The 14,806-nt window shown below is 34.4% G+C and overlaps 1 protein-coding gene across 3 annotated transcripts in view; it reads left to right on the top strand.

Moving 5' to 3' along the window:
* The window catches only part of LOC118194061 (uncharacterized), a 64,388-nt gene that overhangs the window by 33,588 nt on the left and 15,994 nt on the right, over positions 1-14,806 (top strand). The gene's annotated exons all lie outside the window — the stretch shown is intronic.

The raw sequence follows: 14,806 nt of genomic DNA, 5'->3' as shown, positions 1-14,806 counted from the left end.
TTACATCACTACCAGCAATTTTACTGATGTGTCATAATTCTGTAGCTGTATTATTGTTAGGAAGTCATTTTACTGTTGTTATATTTATTATTTTTTAATACAATTTTTACTAGGTTATGTAAATTGCAGTAGGAAGTTGCATTTATTGCCCCCCCTTTTTTTTTTTTTTTTTTTTTTTTTTTTGGCCTACACATCTCAGTGTGATATTTGTTAAATTATGTGTGCCAGGTAACAAAATTCGAATTCATTTCAAAGATGTTCATTCAAAATAAGGTCAGGGTTTTGGGTAAGGTAAATTTTTCAACTTGTCTTGAAATTATGAAGCTAGAAACCTTTATGACTTTTACAAACTGCATGATGTGGAAAATGTGTTAATATCTAAATGTCCAAAGCAATAAAAATGCATGATACTTAAATACTATCTGTATTGAAAAATGAATCATAGAAATTGAAAAATGAGTATGAAATCATGATCATTATTGTAATTATAGAACGTAATTGAAATAATTATATTGTAATTGTAATGACATTATGCAATTACTAAGTAATTACAATTACAAGTTAATTACAATTACAATTTATGCAATTTCATTTAAATTACAATTATGCTGTATTTTGGAAAAATCTAACTTCATATTCAAATGCAACTGCAATTACACTGTAATTTCATAATTGATTTCTTTATAGATTTTATTTTACAATGAATTACAAAAAATCTGCCAAAATGACCGATGCTAAAAATGTGTTCATTATTTTGATAATGTATTAATTCTCACTTACATGTAACTTTCAATAGGAATTAGGTATTTTGAAACTCTTATAAATTTCGAGTTAGTGTAAAACCTTGATAGCTTGAATCAAAAGCAGATAATTAGTTAAACTACACTGTTTAACTAGTTTGTAAAATTTTATTACTGTGATGTGCATATCTATACGAATTAAATTGAAACCTTTTTTAGTATTCCACTTATATTTGCACTGCATTAATATTCATTTTTGAAGAACTTAGTTATTATGTATTTTCAACAAATTAGCATTCTCTAAACATACATTAAAGTACCAAAACGCAATAAAAATCAATAACATTTTTACTTGATAAGCAATTAAAATCAGAAATAAGCACAAAATTAGTAGCAAGGTAATCGGTACCACATTTTTCTGTGTTTGGATTTCCAGAAAAAATACCTTTTTCGTTTATCCAAAGCATGGAGATAGAACTTGTTCCTTTCTCCGTACCCATCTGTTTTATTGCCTCTATCATGGTTCGTATGGTCCTTAAGAGTCCTTAAAAGTCCTTTAATTTTTTGGAATTGATTTTTGGTCCTTAAAAGTCCTTAATTTTGGCCAAAATCAGTAGAAGGTCCTTAATTTTAATCATGTGAAATTTCTGCCTGTTTTTATGACTGCCATTTAGAGTGTGAATTAGCATTTTGGAGGAATATTTTTGGTGATTCACTGACGTATATGGTTATTTTTTGAATGGGTTCATGGGTTATAATTTGTTTCTATTTTTAATATAAATGACGGGATACTCTAGTTTCTAAGCAAGAAGTGAAACATAAGCATTTCGAAATTCATTTTTTGTAATAAAGAACTCTTAAACAATTTTCGCTTTTAGGAATGTGAATTCTTTTATTAAACGGTTCTAAATTTGGCGACTTGTCAACATTTTGGCGATTTTAAGACCAGTTTCTATAGAAAATTTTTAATTTTGAAATCAGAATTTTTCAGTGATTTTTTTTTAAAAAACATCATAACTTTGATAAATTTCATTAAAATAATAGTAATATATTGGAATTATATTTAAAAAATAACATTAAAATAAAACATTTTTATTTTCCGCTGTCATATTATAAAGTTTTATTTTGGCAACTTATTATACAATATTTTGAATCTGAAAAATAAACAAGGTATAATGCTATAAAGCAGAATTTTCCCTCTCCTAGCGAAAAATCTCTTTAGGGTAGTAATTAATGCTTCCGAAGATAAGTCTGAGACAATTTCTAAGTGAATTGCTTTTGTAGCAAGGCACCCAAATACTGCAACATACATTTTTTGAAAAACTCCTTTGATTTTTTTGCCTTTATAAGAAACGGACCACAAAAATCGAGTCCACATTTGTTAAAGGTTGGTTCAACTGGCACTCGTTCAGCAGGCAGATCACCCATTATCTGATCTATTGGTACAGGTCTGTGCAGAGTCGTAGCTAGGGTTTTCAGCGCCCAGGGACAACTGAAGATTTCGCGCCCCCTACTGCTTGCCAAGGAAGGAAAACATTTAATTCTAAAATGTCGTAACATCAGTTTGGCGCCCCTTGGATTCTGCGCCCGGGGACAGATGCCCCCCTTGCCCCCCCCTAGCTACGCCAATGGGTCTGTGTTTGAAACACTGTATGCATTCATGTACTATTTTTCTAGCAAGATTCCTGCTGCTGATGTTCCAAAACTTAAGAGTCCATGGAGCACTATGTGATCTTCCTGGAATGCAAATCTAGGAATCTTAAGATTAGTTCAGAGAGCGTGGATACGAAATTAATCCACTCCTTGGCCATAGAATCTGGCAATGTGTCATTCCAATCGAGTTTAGCAAGCCAGAGCTTTTGCATGATTATTTTGGCCTTTGTGACCACTGGCCCAATTAAACCAAGTGGATCGAACATTTTCGAAATTAGTGACAGAACATCTCATTTACTGTAACTGTTAGAGTGAGAAATGGTCATTGTAAACAAAAAACAGTCAATCTGAGGATTCCATACGACACCAAGAGTTTTTACAGACGAAGATTCTTGTTGCTCTTCAAAAGTGTATTCTGAATGAGCAGTAACCGTATTTTCAGACACAAGCCTATCTGGATAATTTTCACGCCATTCATGCAATTCCATTTTTCCTAATTTTAACAAATCTATTAATTGGGAATGTAGAAGTCTAGCCTTTTCGAGTGATGATTCTCCGGAAAGTATGTCGTCGACATAGAAGTCAGTAAGAGTGATGGACGATGCTAGAGGTAAGTTTTGGCTTTCATCTATAGCTAACTGTTTAAGAGCTCGAGTTACTAGATAGGGAGTGTTTGACGTCCCATATGTTACTGTGTTGAGTTTATCAGTGCTCAAAACAGTGCTCAAAAGAGCTTCTGGTCCAAGATGCAAATATTTCAGATGATAATAGTACATGATCAAATAAGTCAACCTATGTCTAGCTGGCAAAATTATTGGATATTTACAATCATAACTTACCTGAGATTGCGCAAGTCTGCTACCCACGTGTAAGATTCCATCATTATCGATGAATGGATTTAATGATTTAAGCTTGCTCCTACGAGGTACTTAGCTATCCCTCTTAAGTGAATATCAGAATAAAACTCACCTTTCTGTACTTCCCGAATAAATGTTAACTCGGCCCCTTTCTGTTCCTCTAAGGATATAGGCCCTGAAACCCTTTCCTTATTCTTAATGATTCTGAAGATCCTAAAAATAAAAGTACAAATTTTGATTAATTTCATATAATTATTTGTTCGATTTAAGAGAGAAGTTAAACTAGAATTATTTTCTAATATTGCAAAATTAGAGTCTGATAAACATTTTAGTTCCTTGACATAGTCATTATCAGTGGTAGGCTCAAGAGATTGTTCTGGATAATGCATGTCCTCACGGAGAAGGTCTGGTCCATTCCACCAGATATCACACGTAAGAATGTCACTGGCATCCAGTCCACGCGATATGACATCAGCTGGGTTACAATCAGATGGCACATATTTCCATTGGTATGACCCCGTAAGCTCTTGTATTAAAGCAACTCTGTTGCTCACGAAAGTTTTTAGTAAGTGTGGTGATTTTCTAATCCAAGCAAGAGAAATCGTAGAATCAGACCAAAGAATTACTTTTTCTACTTTAACATTTAACGAAGATATCACTTTATCCATCAATCTGGATAATAGAAGGCAACCTTACAGTTCCAATCTAGGAATTGATAAGGTTTTATAGGTGCAACTCATGACTTGCTACACAAAAGTCGAGCAGTTGGCCATCTTGAAACTGGTAACGCTTGAACACAGATTGCAGCTCCGTATGCTGAAGATGATGCATCTGCAAATCCATGGAGCACTATGTGATCTTCCTGGAATACAAATCTAGGAATCTTAAGATTACTTAGTTCAGAGAGCGTGGATACGAAATTAATCCACTCCTTGGCCATAGAATCTGGCAATGTGTCATTCCAATCGAGTTTAGCAAGCCAGAGCTTTTGCATGATTATTTTGGCCTTTGTGACCACTGGCCCAATTAAACCAAGTGGATCGAACATTTTCGAAATTAGTGACAGAACATCTCATTTACTATAACTGTTAGAGTGAGAAATGGTCATTGTAAACAAAAAACAGTCAATCTGAGGATTCCATACGACACCAAGAGTTTTTACAGACGAAGATTCTTGTTGCTCTTCAAAAGTGTATTCTGAATGAGCAGTAACCGTATTTTCAGACACAAGCCTATCTGGATAATTTTCACGCCATTCATGCAATTCCATTTTTCCTAATTTTAACAAATCTATTAATTGGGAATGTAGAAGTCTAGCCTTTTCGAGTGATGATTCTCCGGAAAGTATGTCGTCGACATAGAAGTCAGTAAGAGTGATGGATGATGCTAGAGGTAAGTTTTGGCTTTCATCTATAGCTAACTGTTTAAGAGCTCGAGTTACTAGATAGGGAGCGTTTGACGTCCCATATGTTACTGTGTTGAGTTTATAAGTTTTGCACTGGTGCATCAACACTGTCCTTCCATAGAATTCTGAGCAAGTCTCTTTGTGGAGGATGGACTAGAATCTATTGATACATTTTTTGTACATCTGCTGTGAAGACGTAGCGGTGTTTTCTAAATCTAACCATTATAGAAAATAATTCCTGCTGTGGAATTCTTCCTTTCAACAAAATATCGTTTAATGACAATCCCGATGTCGTGGCAGTTGAGACGTTAAAAACCATTCTTAAACGTGTACTACTTTTGTCTGGTCTGTAAACCCCATGGTGAGGCAGGTAGTACGAATCATTTATGGATTCAGATCCCTCAGCTAGTTCCATATCTTTTAAATCCTTGTATTCTTGCATGAATTCTGAGTACAATCGTTGTAAATTCGAGTCTCGACCCAATCGCTGCCAAACCTGATTAAGTCTTTTCTCTGCTAAATATATAGACTCGCCCAACAATTCAGTCCTTCATGGGCATGCATACGACCTACTGACCTTCAGAAGTTCGATAATGAGTTTCATTAAAATGTTTTTCACAATATTTCTCTTCTGGACTAAGTGCTGAATCCGGAAAATTAATATTTTCTACCTCCCAGAATTTTTGCAATGTTTCTTTAATTTTTTCATTTTGCGTAAGCAGACCACAGTATTTTGATTCAAGTGATGAATTATGCACAATACCACTAACTACAAATCCAAAAACCGTTTCCTGGAACAATAAGTCTTTTGTCGCACTGCGAACTTGACCCAATTTTAATAGGTCAAAGAAACATTCTGCACCCAGTAATAAATAAGTTTCCTCAGGTGTGTTAAATCTGTAATCAGCTAAGGAAATATTCCTGGAGATGTCAATATTTTCAATAGGTATGGTGGTAAGGGGAGTCATTTCTGTAATTTTGGGAACAATAAAAAAATCAAGTTCTCTAGAGAATGTTTTTTCTTTATTGGCAATTGAAGTCCTCAATTTATAATTTAAAGTAATATCATTTCCATTGAATCCTGAAATCGGAGTGAAAACCTTTGTTTTTTTAATCCCTAATTGTTTTGCAAAATGAGCAGACACACAGTTAATCTTTAAGCAGCTGTCAAGAAGGGCCTTTCCTTTGATGAATGCGCCTTTCAAAGATTTCATCATAGCAATCGCAGATGGCAAGATAACACTTTTATTCGTGGCTAATAAACAATTTGAAAGACTCGTCCCCTATTAGGTGCCAGAGGAATATCCTTCCCACCAGCTGTCTTCTGCTCTCTGTGGATGTTTATTTGAAACAGAATCCGAATTCGATGACTCATCCTTATGAAGCAATGTATGATGTTTTGAATGGCAAATATTGCAAAAATGATTCGATCGGCATTGCGACGCAATGTGCTTTTTTCTCAAACAGTTGAGACATAAGTTATTTCGTTTTACTAGCGTAATATTTCACCAAAATTCATATAAAGGAATTTACTACATTTAAAAAGAGAATGTGGCGAATTACATATAACGCAGTTTCTTTCCGAATTATTTGAATGAACAAGAAGGTTTTTTGGTTTTGTTTCATTCGTTTGTTTTGATTTTATTGTGTTTTTTGGATATTTTCCAAAGTTTGACTTCTTTTTTCTAAGAATGTATTAAGTTATCGAAATTAGGAACATCTGAAGCGTTCAAGTTTCCTTGTCTATTCTGTCTAAAATGACAGTAGTAATTAAAATATCAGAGAATTTGTTTCGTTCGAAACCCAAATTATTTAAAGCTCTAATGTTTTTATTCACAGCATCTACTAGACACTTTAATTCTTTCAATGATTCATGAATAATTTTTTCAAATTCTAAGATGGCTTTAATGTTTAAATTCTAAGATGGCAAATTAACAAGAATTCTCTTGTTTTCAAAGCGTTTTTCTAAAGCCCCAAATAATTATTCAAAAGTATCTTCCTGAGTTTGCAACAATTTTGCTTCTCCCTTAAGAGCAGCATGCAGATAATGTAGCTTTTGGGCATCTGTTAATTGAGTATTCGAGGTAACAATATTATTAAATTCAATTTTAAACATGCTCCATTCTTCCTACTTTCCGCTAAATTGCGGAAGTGGAATTTCAGGTAACTTTATTTTGCAGCTACTCTTTGCGATATCAACTTTATTAATACTAGCAACAATATCAATTAACATTTGATTTAAACTTAGCTCGTCGATTCTTACTTCTAGATCTAAACTTGCAATTTAAAAGATCCATCTAATATGTTTTAATGCATCATACACAGAGCTATGCATCATACACATTTTCCCATTTGTTGCTATCTCTGTGGATCCTAAATTCGACTGCATAGTGCCTTTCTACAGGGTTGCCACGCTACCTGGAAAACCGGAAAAAGTCAGGAAATTCGGAAATTGACCAAAAAATTCAGGGAAAAGTCAGTTAATTTAAGTGTTTTAGTCAAAATATGGAAAAGTCAGGGAATTTCATACAACGATCCCGCCAAAAAAGGCGAGTTTTGCGCCGACGTCGGAAGAGATCACTTTTTTGGCGAATTGTGTATCACGTGAGTATCATTCGGGCAGCTGGCATAGAGCCAATTTTCGCAGCTCCAATTTGATTGTCTTTTAGAAAGGCAAAGCAAGTTTCCCACAACTTTTGTTTTGCAGTAACCTCGAGAATCGCATGTGCAGTGCATGAACTAAAGAAAGTACGTGTTCTCGTATAAAACAAAATGTGCAGTTCATGAACTAAAGAAAGTACCTGTTCTCGTATGAAATAAAATAGGTTTAATCCTAGTATACGGTATCATGAAGGTTCGAATCAAAGAATATGTATTGTAAAGAAGGAAAACCTCTCTGCAACAGAGGTGGTTCCGTTGCATCATGGAGGGAAACAGCTGTGCATGCACGATATATCTGTCTCCAAAGCTCGAAACCGATGTCGAAGTTTGAAGGTCACGCTATGAAGAGTTCATAAAATGAATATCGTTTAAAATTTCTTTAAACTCTAAAGGAAAATAAAATATTTTTTGGCGCAAGTAAATTAATTCATGGATTAGTTATTTTGAGGAAAAAAAAACTAAGAAAAAACGTTCTTTGATAAAACGTTTCTTTTTGGATTTTTCGCAATAATTTAAAAACGGATTTTCGTAGCTTTCTTTTTTGTCAAAGAACGTTTTTTCTTAATACGTGTTTCTCAATTTCCTCTACACATCGCGGAGAGGGAAATTCTGGCCGCCAGGTTCCGTCGCCAAATCCCTTGGCAAATTTTCCCTCCGCTTTCTAGCGGCGTAATAGCATTTACTTGTATGGAACCTTTTCTTCTTTACATAGACATTCTTTGGTTATAATAATCTCCATGTATGGTACAGTGAGATTTGGCGACATGATGATGAGCTGTAAATGGGTCATTTTGTACTTGGCGACAATTTTCAAAATCGTGCGAAGGCCGTACCGTATACTAGGATTTTATCACAAAATCTTTTTAAACCTTTTTTTCTTTTCTTTTTAATAAATAACTTGTCATTTTGCAGTAAAATAAAAAAATAGTAATCGGTCATCTAGGCTAACCATGTAATATAACTATATCGTTGAAAATCGTATCGCTAAAATATCGTTGATTCTTCTAATTCAATTTTTAAGTAATTATTTTATGTTTATGTTATTCATATCATTTAATGTTGCTTTTTCCCTCTAAATTTATTTATCATTAGTAAATAATATTTCCAAATTTCCGGAAATTTCTCTGGCATAATCCTGAAATTAATTCTAGCAGTATGATGACATACCATCACAAAATTTAATGCACATATTTTTTTCTTATGTATGCTGCAAAATAAATATAAAATACCTCAATTTAAAAAAATATCATTAAATAGATTTCTTTCTTTCGTTTAGCTGCAGAATGTCTGCAAAAAAAGCCTTATTTTATTCCAGATTTGGCAGATTCTAATCTCAATCTTCAGTGGAGAAAACAACTCCTATTATAATTATATTTGTGTTTTCAAGTGTTAAGGTGCCTTTTAAGAATACACCTCACACAAATTAAATTTACCTAAAATCTAACATAACTATTTAGCATTGCGTTGTGATTTATAAGAACCGGATTAGCCTCGTGTTGAACTGGTGATGATCATAAGTAATAATTAAATAAAACGTACAATTGTTATCCAATGTATATATCTTAAATTTTATTAAGTTTCTTAAGTGGAAAAGTAAACAAAGTGTACCAGGAATAATTAAGAATAAATGTCCTCTGAGATTTATTGAATAATTAAGTGAATTTGCTACACAATACACATAATACCATAATTAAGATACCTCTTAGCACAGCCAACGTACATTACGCGGATAGACTGGAATTTTCTCGAAACATACCTGGGAAACCTGGAAAAGTCGGAATTCCATTCTCCTGTTTGAGTGGCAACCCTGTTTCTAAATTCTGCTTCCGATGCCTGTCTAAATTCTAAAAGTTTTGCCATTTCTAGATTTTGTTGTTTGGTGTGTCACTAAATTCTAAAAATTCTGCCACATCAGCTCTGTAATCGGTCTTTACCATATATATATTGTTGCGTTTTTCTCTTCCTGACACCAGTTGTTACGTTATTTTCTTCCTTCACGTTCGTACGGGGTTTGTAGATTTGGAGTGAATAATGATGACACTTGATGAAGTATTGAAACACACTTTACTTACCAGTATTGTCAGGACAGCTGCAAAACATGTTTTACAGTTATCGATGAACTACTATAAACACGTTGACACGGTCAGCGATACAGCCTTCGGGTTATCAGGCTATCACAATGGAGACAGCTTCACGGCGAAGCACTAGAGTACAGCTCTCGACTGTGCTTGGTTGTTCTCGGAACTCCACGTATTCTCGAGACTCTCCACGCTACAACTCACGATGCACTCGACGATACACAAGAGTATAGCTCTCGACTCAGCAAAGTCTAAGATAAAACTTGGCGATGCACTAATTCATGATGCACTAAAAGACGCACTCGATGTCCAACTTGCAGCGAGACATCGAGACACTCGCTCAATGACTGACTATCAGCTCGCTAGACGAGGCACACACTAACTGACTTCAGACCAGCAGGATTTATATAGCTTTCTGCTTGTGTTCGAGAACATTCTGGTCTAAACTGGTAAGAATTCGATCCAGAAGGTTCTCCATCCGTCCATGGTATGTCGCCATATGGCGATTTCTCGCCAAATGTGGCGACCCTGCCTTCCCTTGCCATTTTATGGGCACCCTAAAACTGCTTTGCAGGGAAGCCATCTTACCGCACCTGTACTGTGTCACAATATTTCATATTTCTTCTGAATTCCATATTACTGAATTATTCACTTTTTCTATACACTCTAAATGCATTTAGTGATTTTAGAAAAACAGAAATCCTTAATTAAATCCAAAAATTTTAAAATGAAAAAGAAACATGCTGAAGAAAGAAACTGAATACATAAAGAAAATTATTCTTCAAAGATATGTGCAGTTATTATTATGTAAATTATGCAATTTTGATTTAATTTAATGATTTAATGATTTCAGCCTTTACTATAATTTTCCATCCAGATTAAATTTTAATTAAATTGTATAATTTTTTACCACTAGTCCACCTTTTTAGTTTGAATTTGACTGTTCTTGTTTAATTACATCACCGTGAGATATAATTGACTTTGTTAGCATCAGAACATGACTTTATGTTTGTTCTAAGTTCTTTTCAAATAAGAGGCTTATTTAAACCTTTGTCCAATGTTGTAGTTACTTTCAGACATAGTGATAATTTGCTTCATGTCTATCGGGGGTTTTGGACTATTTAACTTTTACCAGGTCAAGTAAACCCTCATAGGTACATTGTGGAGACGTTGACAAATTAGGAGATAAAGCACGCAGAAACTAGCGAGAGCATTGGTTTGCATAATTAAGACACAATAACACGCCGAACAAATACTAATTCAGAAGTAAAACAACAAAAATCAGCGTTATATTCACAAAATTTTCACAGGACTAGTTTCGATGGTTTTACCGAACCATCATCTTCAGCTGCAAAACCGCAAATGAACAAGATAGGAAATAATGATTAGATAAGATAAGGAAGCCTGGACAAGAATAAGCAAGTGGCGCCATCTGTTGGCGAAACCAGAACTAAAACATAATTTCTCTAAAAGCCGAAGGCAAATTTGGATTGGAATTAGGATCGTTAACTAGGACAGAAAGATTTTTATGAATGTGAAATGCCTCTAGAAAATCCAGTTCTCCAATGGAAGATGTTTTTTGAATAATTTTGGCAGCAGAAAAATTGAAAGTGTGATTTTCAGACCAACAATGTTGAGCAACAGACTTCTGTGTTTCCTTTTTTCTAACATATGCCTCATGTTCTTTGACGCGAAATTTTAAGGCTGTCTTAGTTTGGCCAATGTAAATTAAACCACACTGGCAAGGAATCCTATAAATACCCCAGGAATTCATATCCGGAATGGGGTCCTTGAGTATAGAAGTTGGAATTTTATTGATGGGAGAATAAACAACTCGAAAGTTAAATTTCTGCAAAATATGTGCAACTTTATAGCTAATTGATGGAAAGAAGGGAATGACAACAGAATTTTTATAATCTCCTAAAATAAGAGTGTGGCTTTTAGTGTGTTGAGATGAGAATTTTTTAACTGCTTGATTAATAATGTTGGGTGAAAAGCCCCTGTCAATAGCTATTGCTTTTAAATAATTTAGTTCTTCATCAAGGGCTAGTTTGGAGGAGCAAACTTGAAGAGTACGGAAAACATAGGAATAAAATGAAGCTAACTTTTGTTTAGTCGGATGACATGATTTAAAGTGTGGTGGAAGGCAAACCGATGAATGTTTACGGTAAACTGTAGTACTGAAGTTGAATGTGTTACGTGTGACCAGAATGTCGAGAAACGGAAGAGAATTGCAAGTCTCAAGTTCAAAAGTGAACTGAATAGCAGGATCAATAGAATTCATTGTTGAAAGAACTTTATTTAAATCATCTTTATTACCTTCAAACAGGGTAAAAGTATCGTCTACGTAGCGGAACCATGCCGGGAAGTTTAAAGTTTCAAACAATTTTGATTCATAATAATGCATGTAGATATCAGCCAGGATGGGACTGAGGGGGCTTCCCATGGCTAATCCCTCAGTTTGCTTGTAATATTTATTTTGGAAAACAAAATGTGTTTGTTTCAAACAGAGTTGAGTGAGAGAAATTAGCTCATCAATTTCGATGCAAGAGAAATGAAATTCGCGAAGTCTGGTTTCTAGACATCTTAATGCACCCTCCACTGGGACATTGGTGAATAATGATTTTACATCAAAAGAAACCATGAGTAAATTACTAGGAGAAATGTTTTTAACCTTTTTTACAAACTCTATTGAATTTTTTATGGTGTAAATGTTATTGTCTAATAGAGTGGAAAATCTAGAAACTAAATATTTAGCTAATGGATACGAGGCAGTACCTAAATTTGATACAATAGGGTGGAAAGGAATACCACTTTTATGAATTTTGGGAAGAGCATATAATCTGGCACAATTCGCAACAGATGGGATGAGCGAATGTTTTAAGTTGCTTGAAATGATTTGCGAAGATTTGATCGCAGTTTTTATTTTGGATAAGTTCGAAGGTGAAGGATCTTTAGGGATCGGATTATATGGTCCTTCGTTTAAGAGTTTAGTGACACCATCGATGTAAGTGTTCTTATCCATGACGACTATCTGGCCACCTTTGTCGGCCTTTGAAATGATAATATCCGGGTTAGAATGAATTTCGCGCATTGTAGCTCTTTCTCTCGCAGTTAGATTTGGTTTCAAAGGTTTATTATTGAATTTCACATTATGAGCAATAAGATGCCTAATCATTTCTTTCTGTGAATCTGAAACTTTACTGAACTTGAAAGCTTTTTCTATAGGAGCCAAAATCTTTGGAATCGAGGGTTTACAGGTTTGTGAGAAGTTAAAATTATATTTTAGAATTCTCTTTTGTTCTTCTGAAAGACTAACATTAGAAATATTAACTATTGGCTTGATGTTTACAGTGGGAAGATTTTTTGAGCTACTTGAACTGGAAAACTGTAAAAGAAGTTTTTCGAATTTAACTGCAAGGGTGTTTTTATGACGGATAACTGCATTCTCCGTTCTAGACCAAGACTTTTGTTCAAGGGCAGTAAATTTTGGATATGATTTAGCGAGTTCCAGATGAAGCTTATAGAGTTCATGTTCAATTTTGGACAATTGTTGACGTGTATTCCTTATCACGGACCGAAGTAAGGCAAGCTTGCAATTTAACAGAATTCTTGAAACGCGACTCGAAGGTTTTTGATTAGATTTGATTTGAATAAAATTGGGGATCAATTTTTTACATTTACATTTAAGTAAAAAGTCAAGATGATTCAGGAACTTTTGCCGTTTCAGGCGTAATTTAGTGAAACGATTAACGGATGAAGGCATGATATACAATGCAGAAAATCAAACTAAATTAACTGAGCAAAATAAAGTACACACAATACAGCAGAAAAATCCCTCACTGAAATGAATAGAAAACAATAACGTTTGTAAGCAAAATGCATGAAATCAGACAAGCAAAGCACAATATCCAAATGTACAAAACATAAACATAACTTGCAAGTTGCAAAAATGTACTCACCGAAACTCCTACAATCACAAAATGGCGGCCACACCACGTGCAAAAAAGAAAGCAAAATGTAAGCCTGTTTGGGGCTTCTATAATTAAGACACAATAACACGCCGAATAAATACTAATTCAGAAGTCAAACAACAAAAATCAGCGTTATATTCACAAAATTTTCAAGGACTAGTTTCGATGGTTTTACCGAACCATCATCTTCAGCTGCAAAACCGCAAATGAACAAGATAGGAAATAATGATTAGATAAGATAAGGAAGCCTGGACAAGAATAAGCAAGTGGCGCCATCTGTTGGCGAAACCAGAACTAAAACATAATTTCTCTAAAAGCCGAAGGCAAATTTGGATTGGAATTAGGATCGTTAACTACAACAGAAAGATTTTTATGAATGTGAAATGCCTCTAGAAAATCCAGTTCTCCAATGGAAGATGTTTTTTGAATAATTTTGGCAGCAGAAAAATTGAAAGTGTGATTTTCGGACCAACAATGTTGAGCAACAGAAGAGTTCTGTGTTTCCTTTTTTCTAACATATGCCTCATGTTCTTTGACGCTTTTCACCCAACATTATTAATCAAGCAGTTAAAAAATTCTCATCTCAACACACTAAAAGCCACACTCTTATTTTAGGAGATTATAAAAATTCTGTTGTCATTCCCTTCTTTCCATCAATTAGCTATAAAGTTGCACATATTTTGCAGAAATTTAACTTTCGAGTTGTTTATTCTCCCATCAATAAAATTCCAACTTCTATACTCAAGGACCCCATTCCGGATATGAATTCCTGGGGTATTTATAGGATTCGTTGCCAGTGTGGTTTAATTTACATTGGCCAAACTAAGAGAGCCTTAAAATTTCGCGTCAAAGAACATGAGGCATATGTTAGAAAAAAGGAAACACAGAAGTCTTCTGTTGCTCAACATTGTTGGTCCGAAAATCACACTTTCAATTTTTCTGCTGCCAAAATTATTCAAAAAACATCTTCCATTGGAGAACTGGATTTTCTAGAGGCATTTCACGTTCATAAAAATCTTTCTGTTGTAGTTAACGATCCTAATTCCAATCCAAATTTGTCTTCGGCTTTTAGAGAAATTATGTTTTAGTTCTGGTTTCGCCAACAGATGGCGCCACTTGCTTATTCTTGTCCAGGCTTCCTTATCTTATCTAATCATTATTTCCTATCTTGTTCATTTGCGGTTTTGCAGCTGAAGATGATGGTTCGGTAAAACCATCGAAACTAGTCCTGTGAAAATTTTGTGAATATAACGCTGATTTTTGTTGTTTGACTTCTGAATTAGTATTTATTCGGCGTGTTATTGTGTCTTAATTATAGAACCCTCAAACAGGCTTACATTTTGCTTTCTTTTTTGCACGTGGTGTGGCCGCCATTTTGTGATTGTAGGAGTTTCGGTGAGTACATTTTTGCAACTTTCAAGTTATGTTTATGCTTTGT

Source organism: Stegodyphus dumicola, chromosome 3, assembly GCF_044657685.1.
Source record: "Stegodyphus dumicola isolate Sdum_Otavi_A_Nest chromosome 3, ASM4465768v1".
Classification (NCBI taxonomy): Eukaryota; Metazoa; Arthropoda; class Arachnida; order Araneae; family Eresidae; genus Stegodyphus; species Stegodyphus dumicola.
Note: the sequence above shows the minus strand (reverse complement) of the source record. Positions and strands in the feature narration are given on the sequence as shown.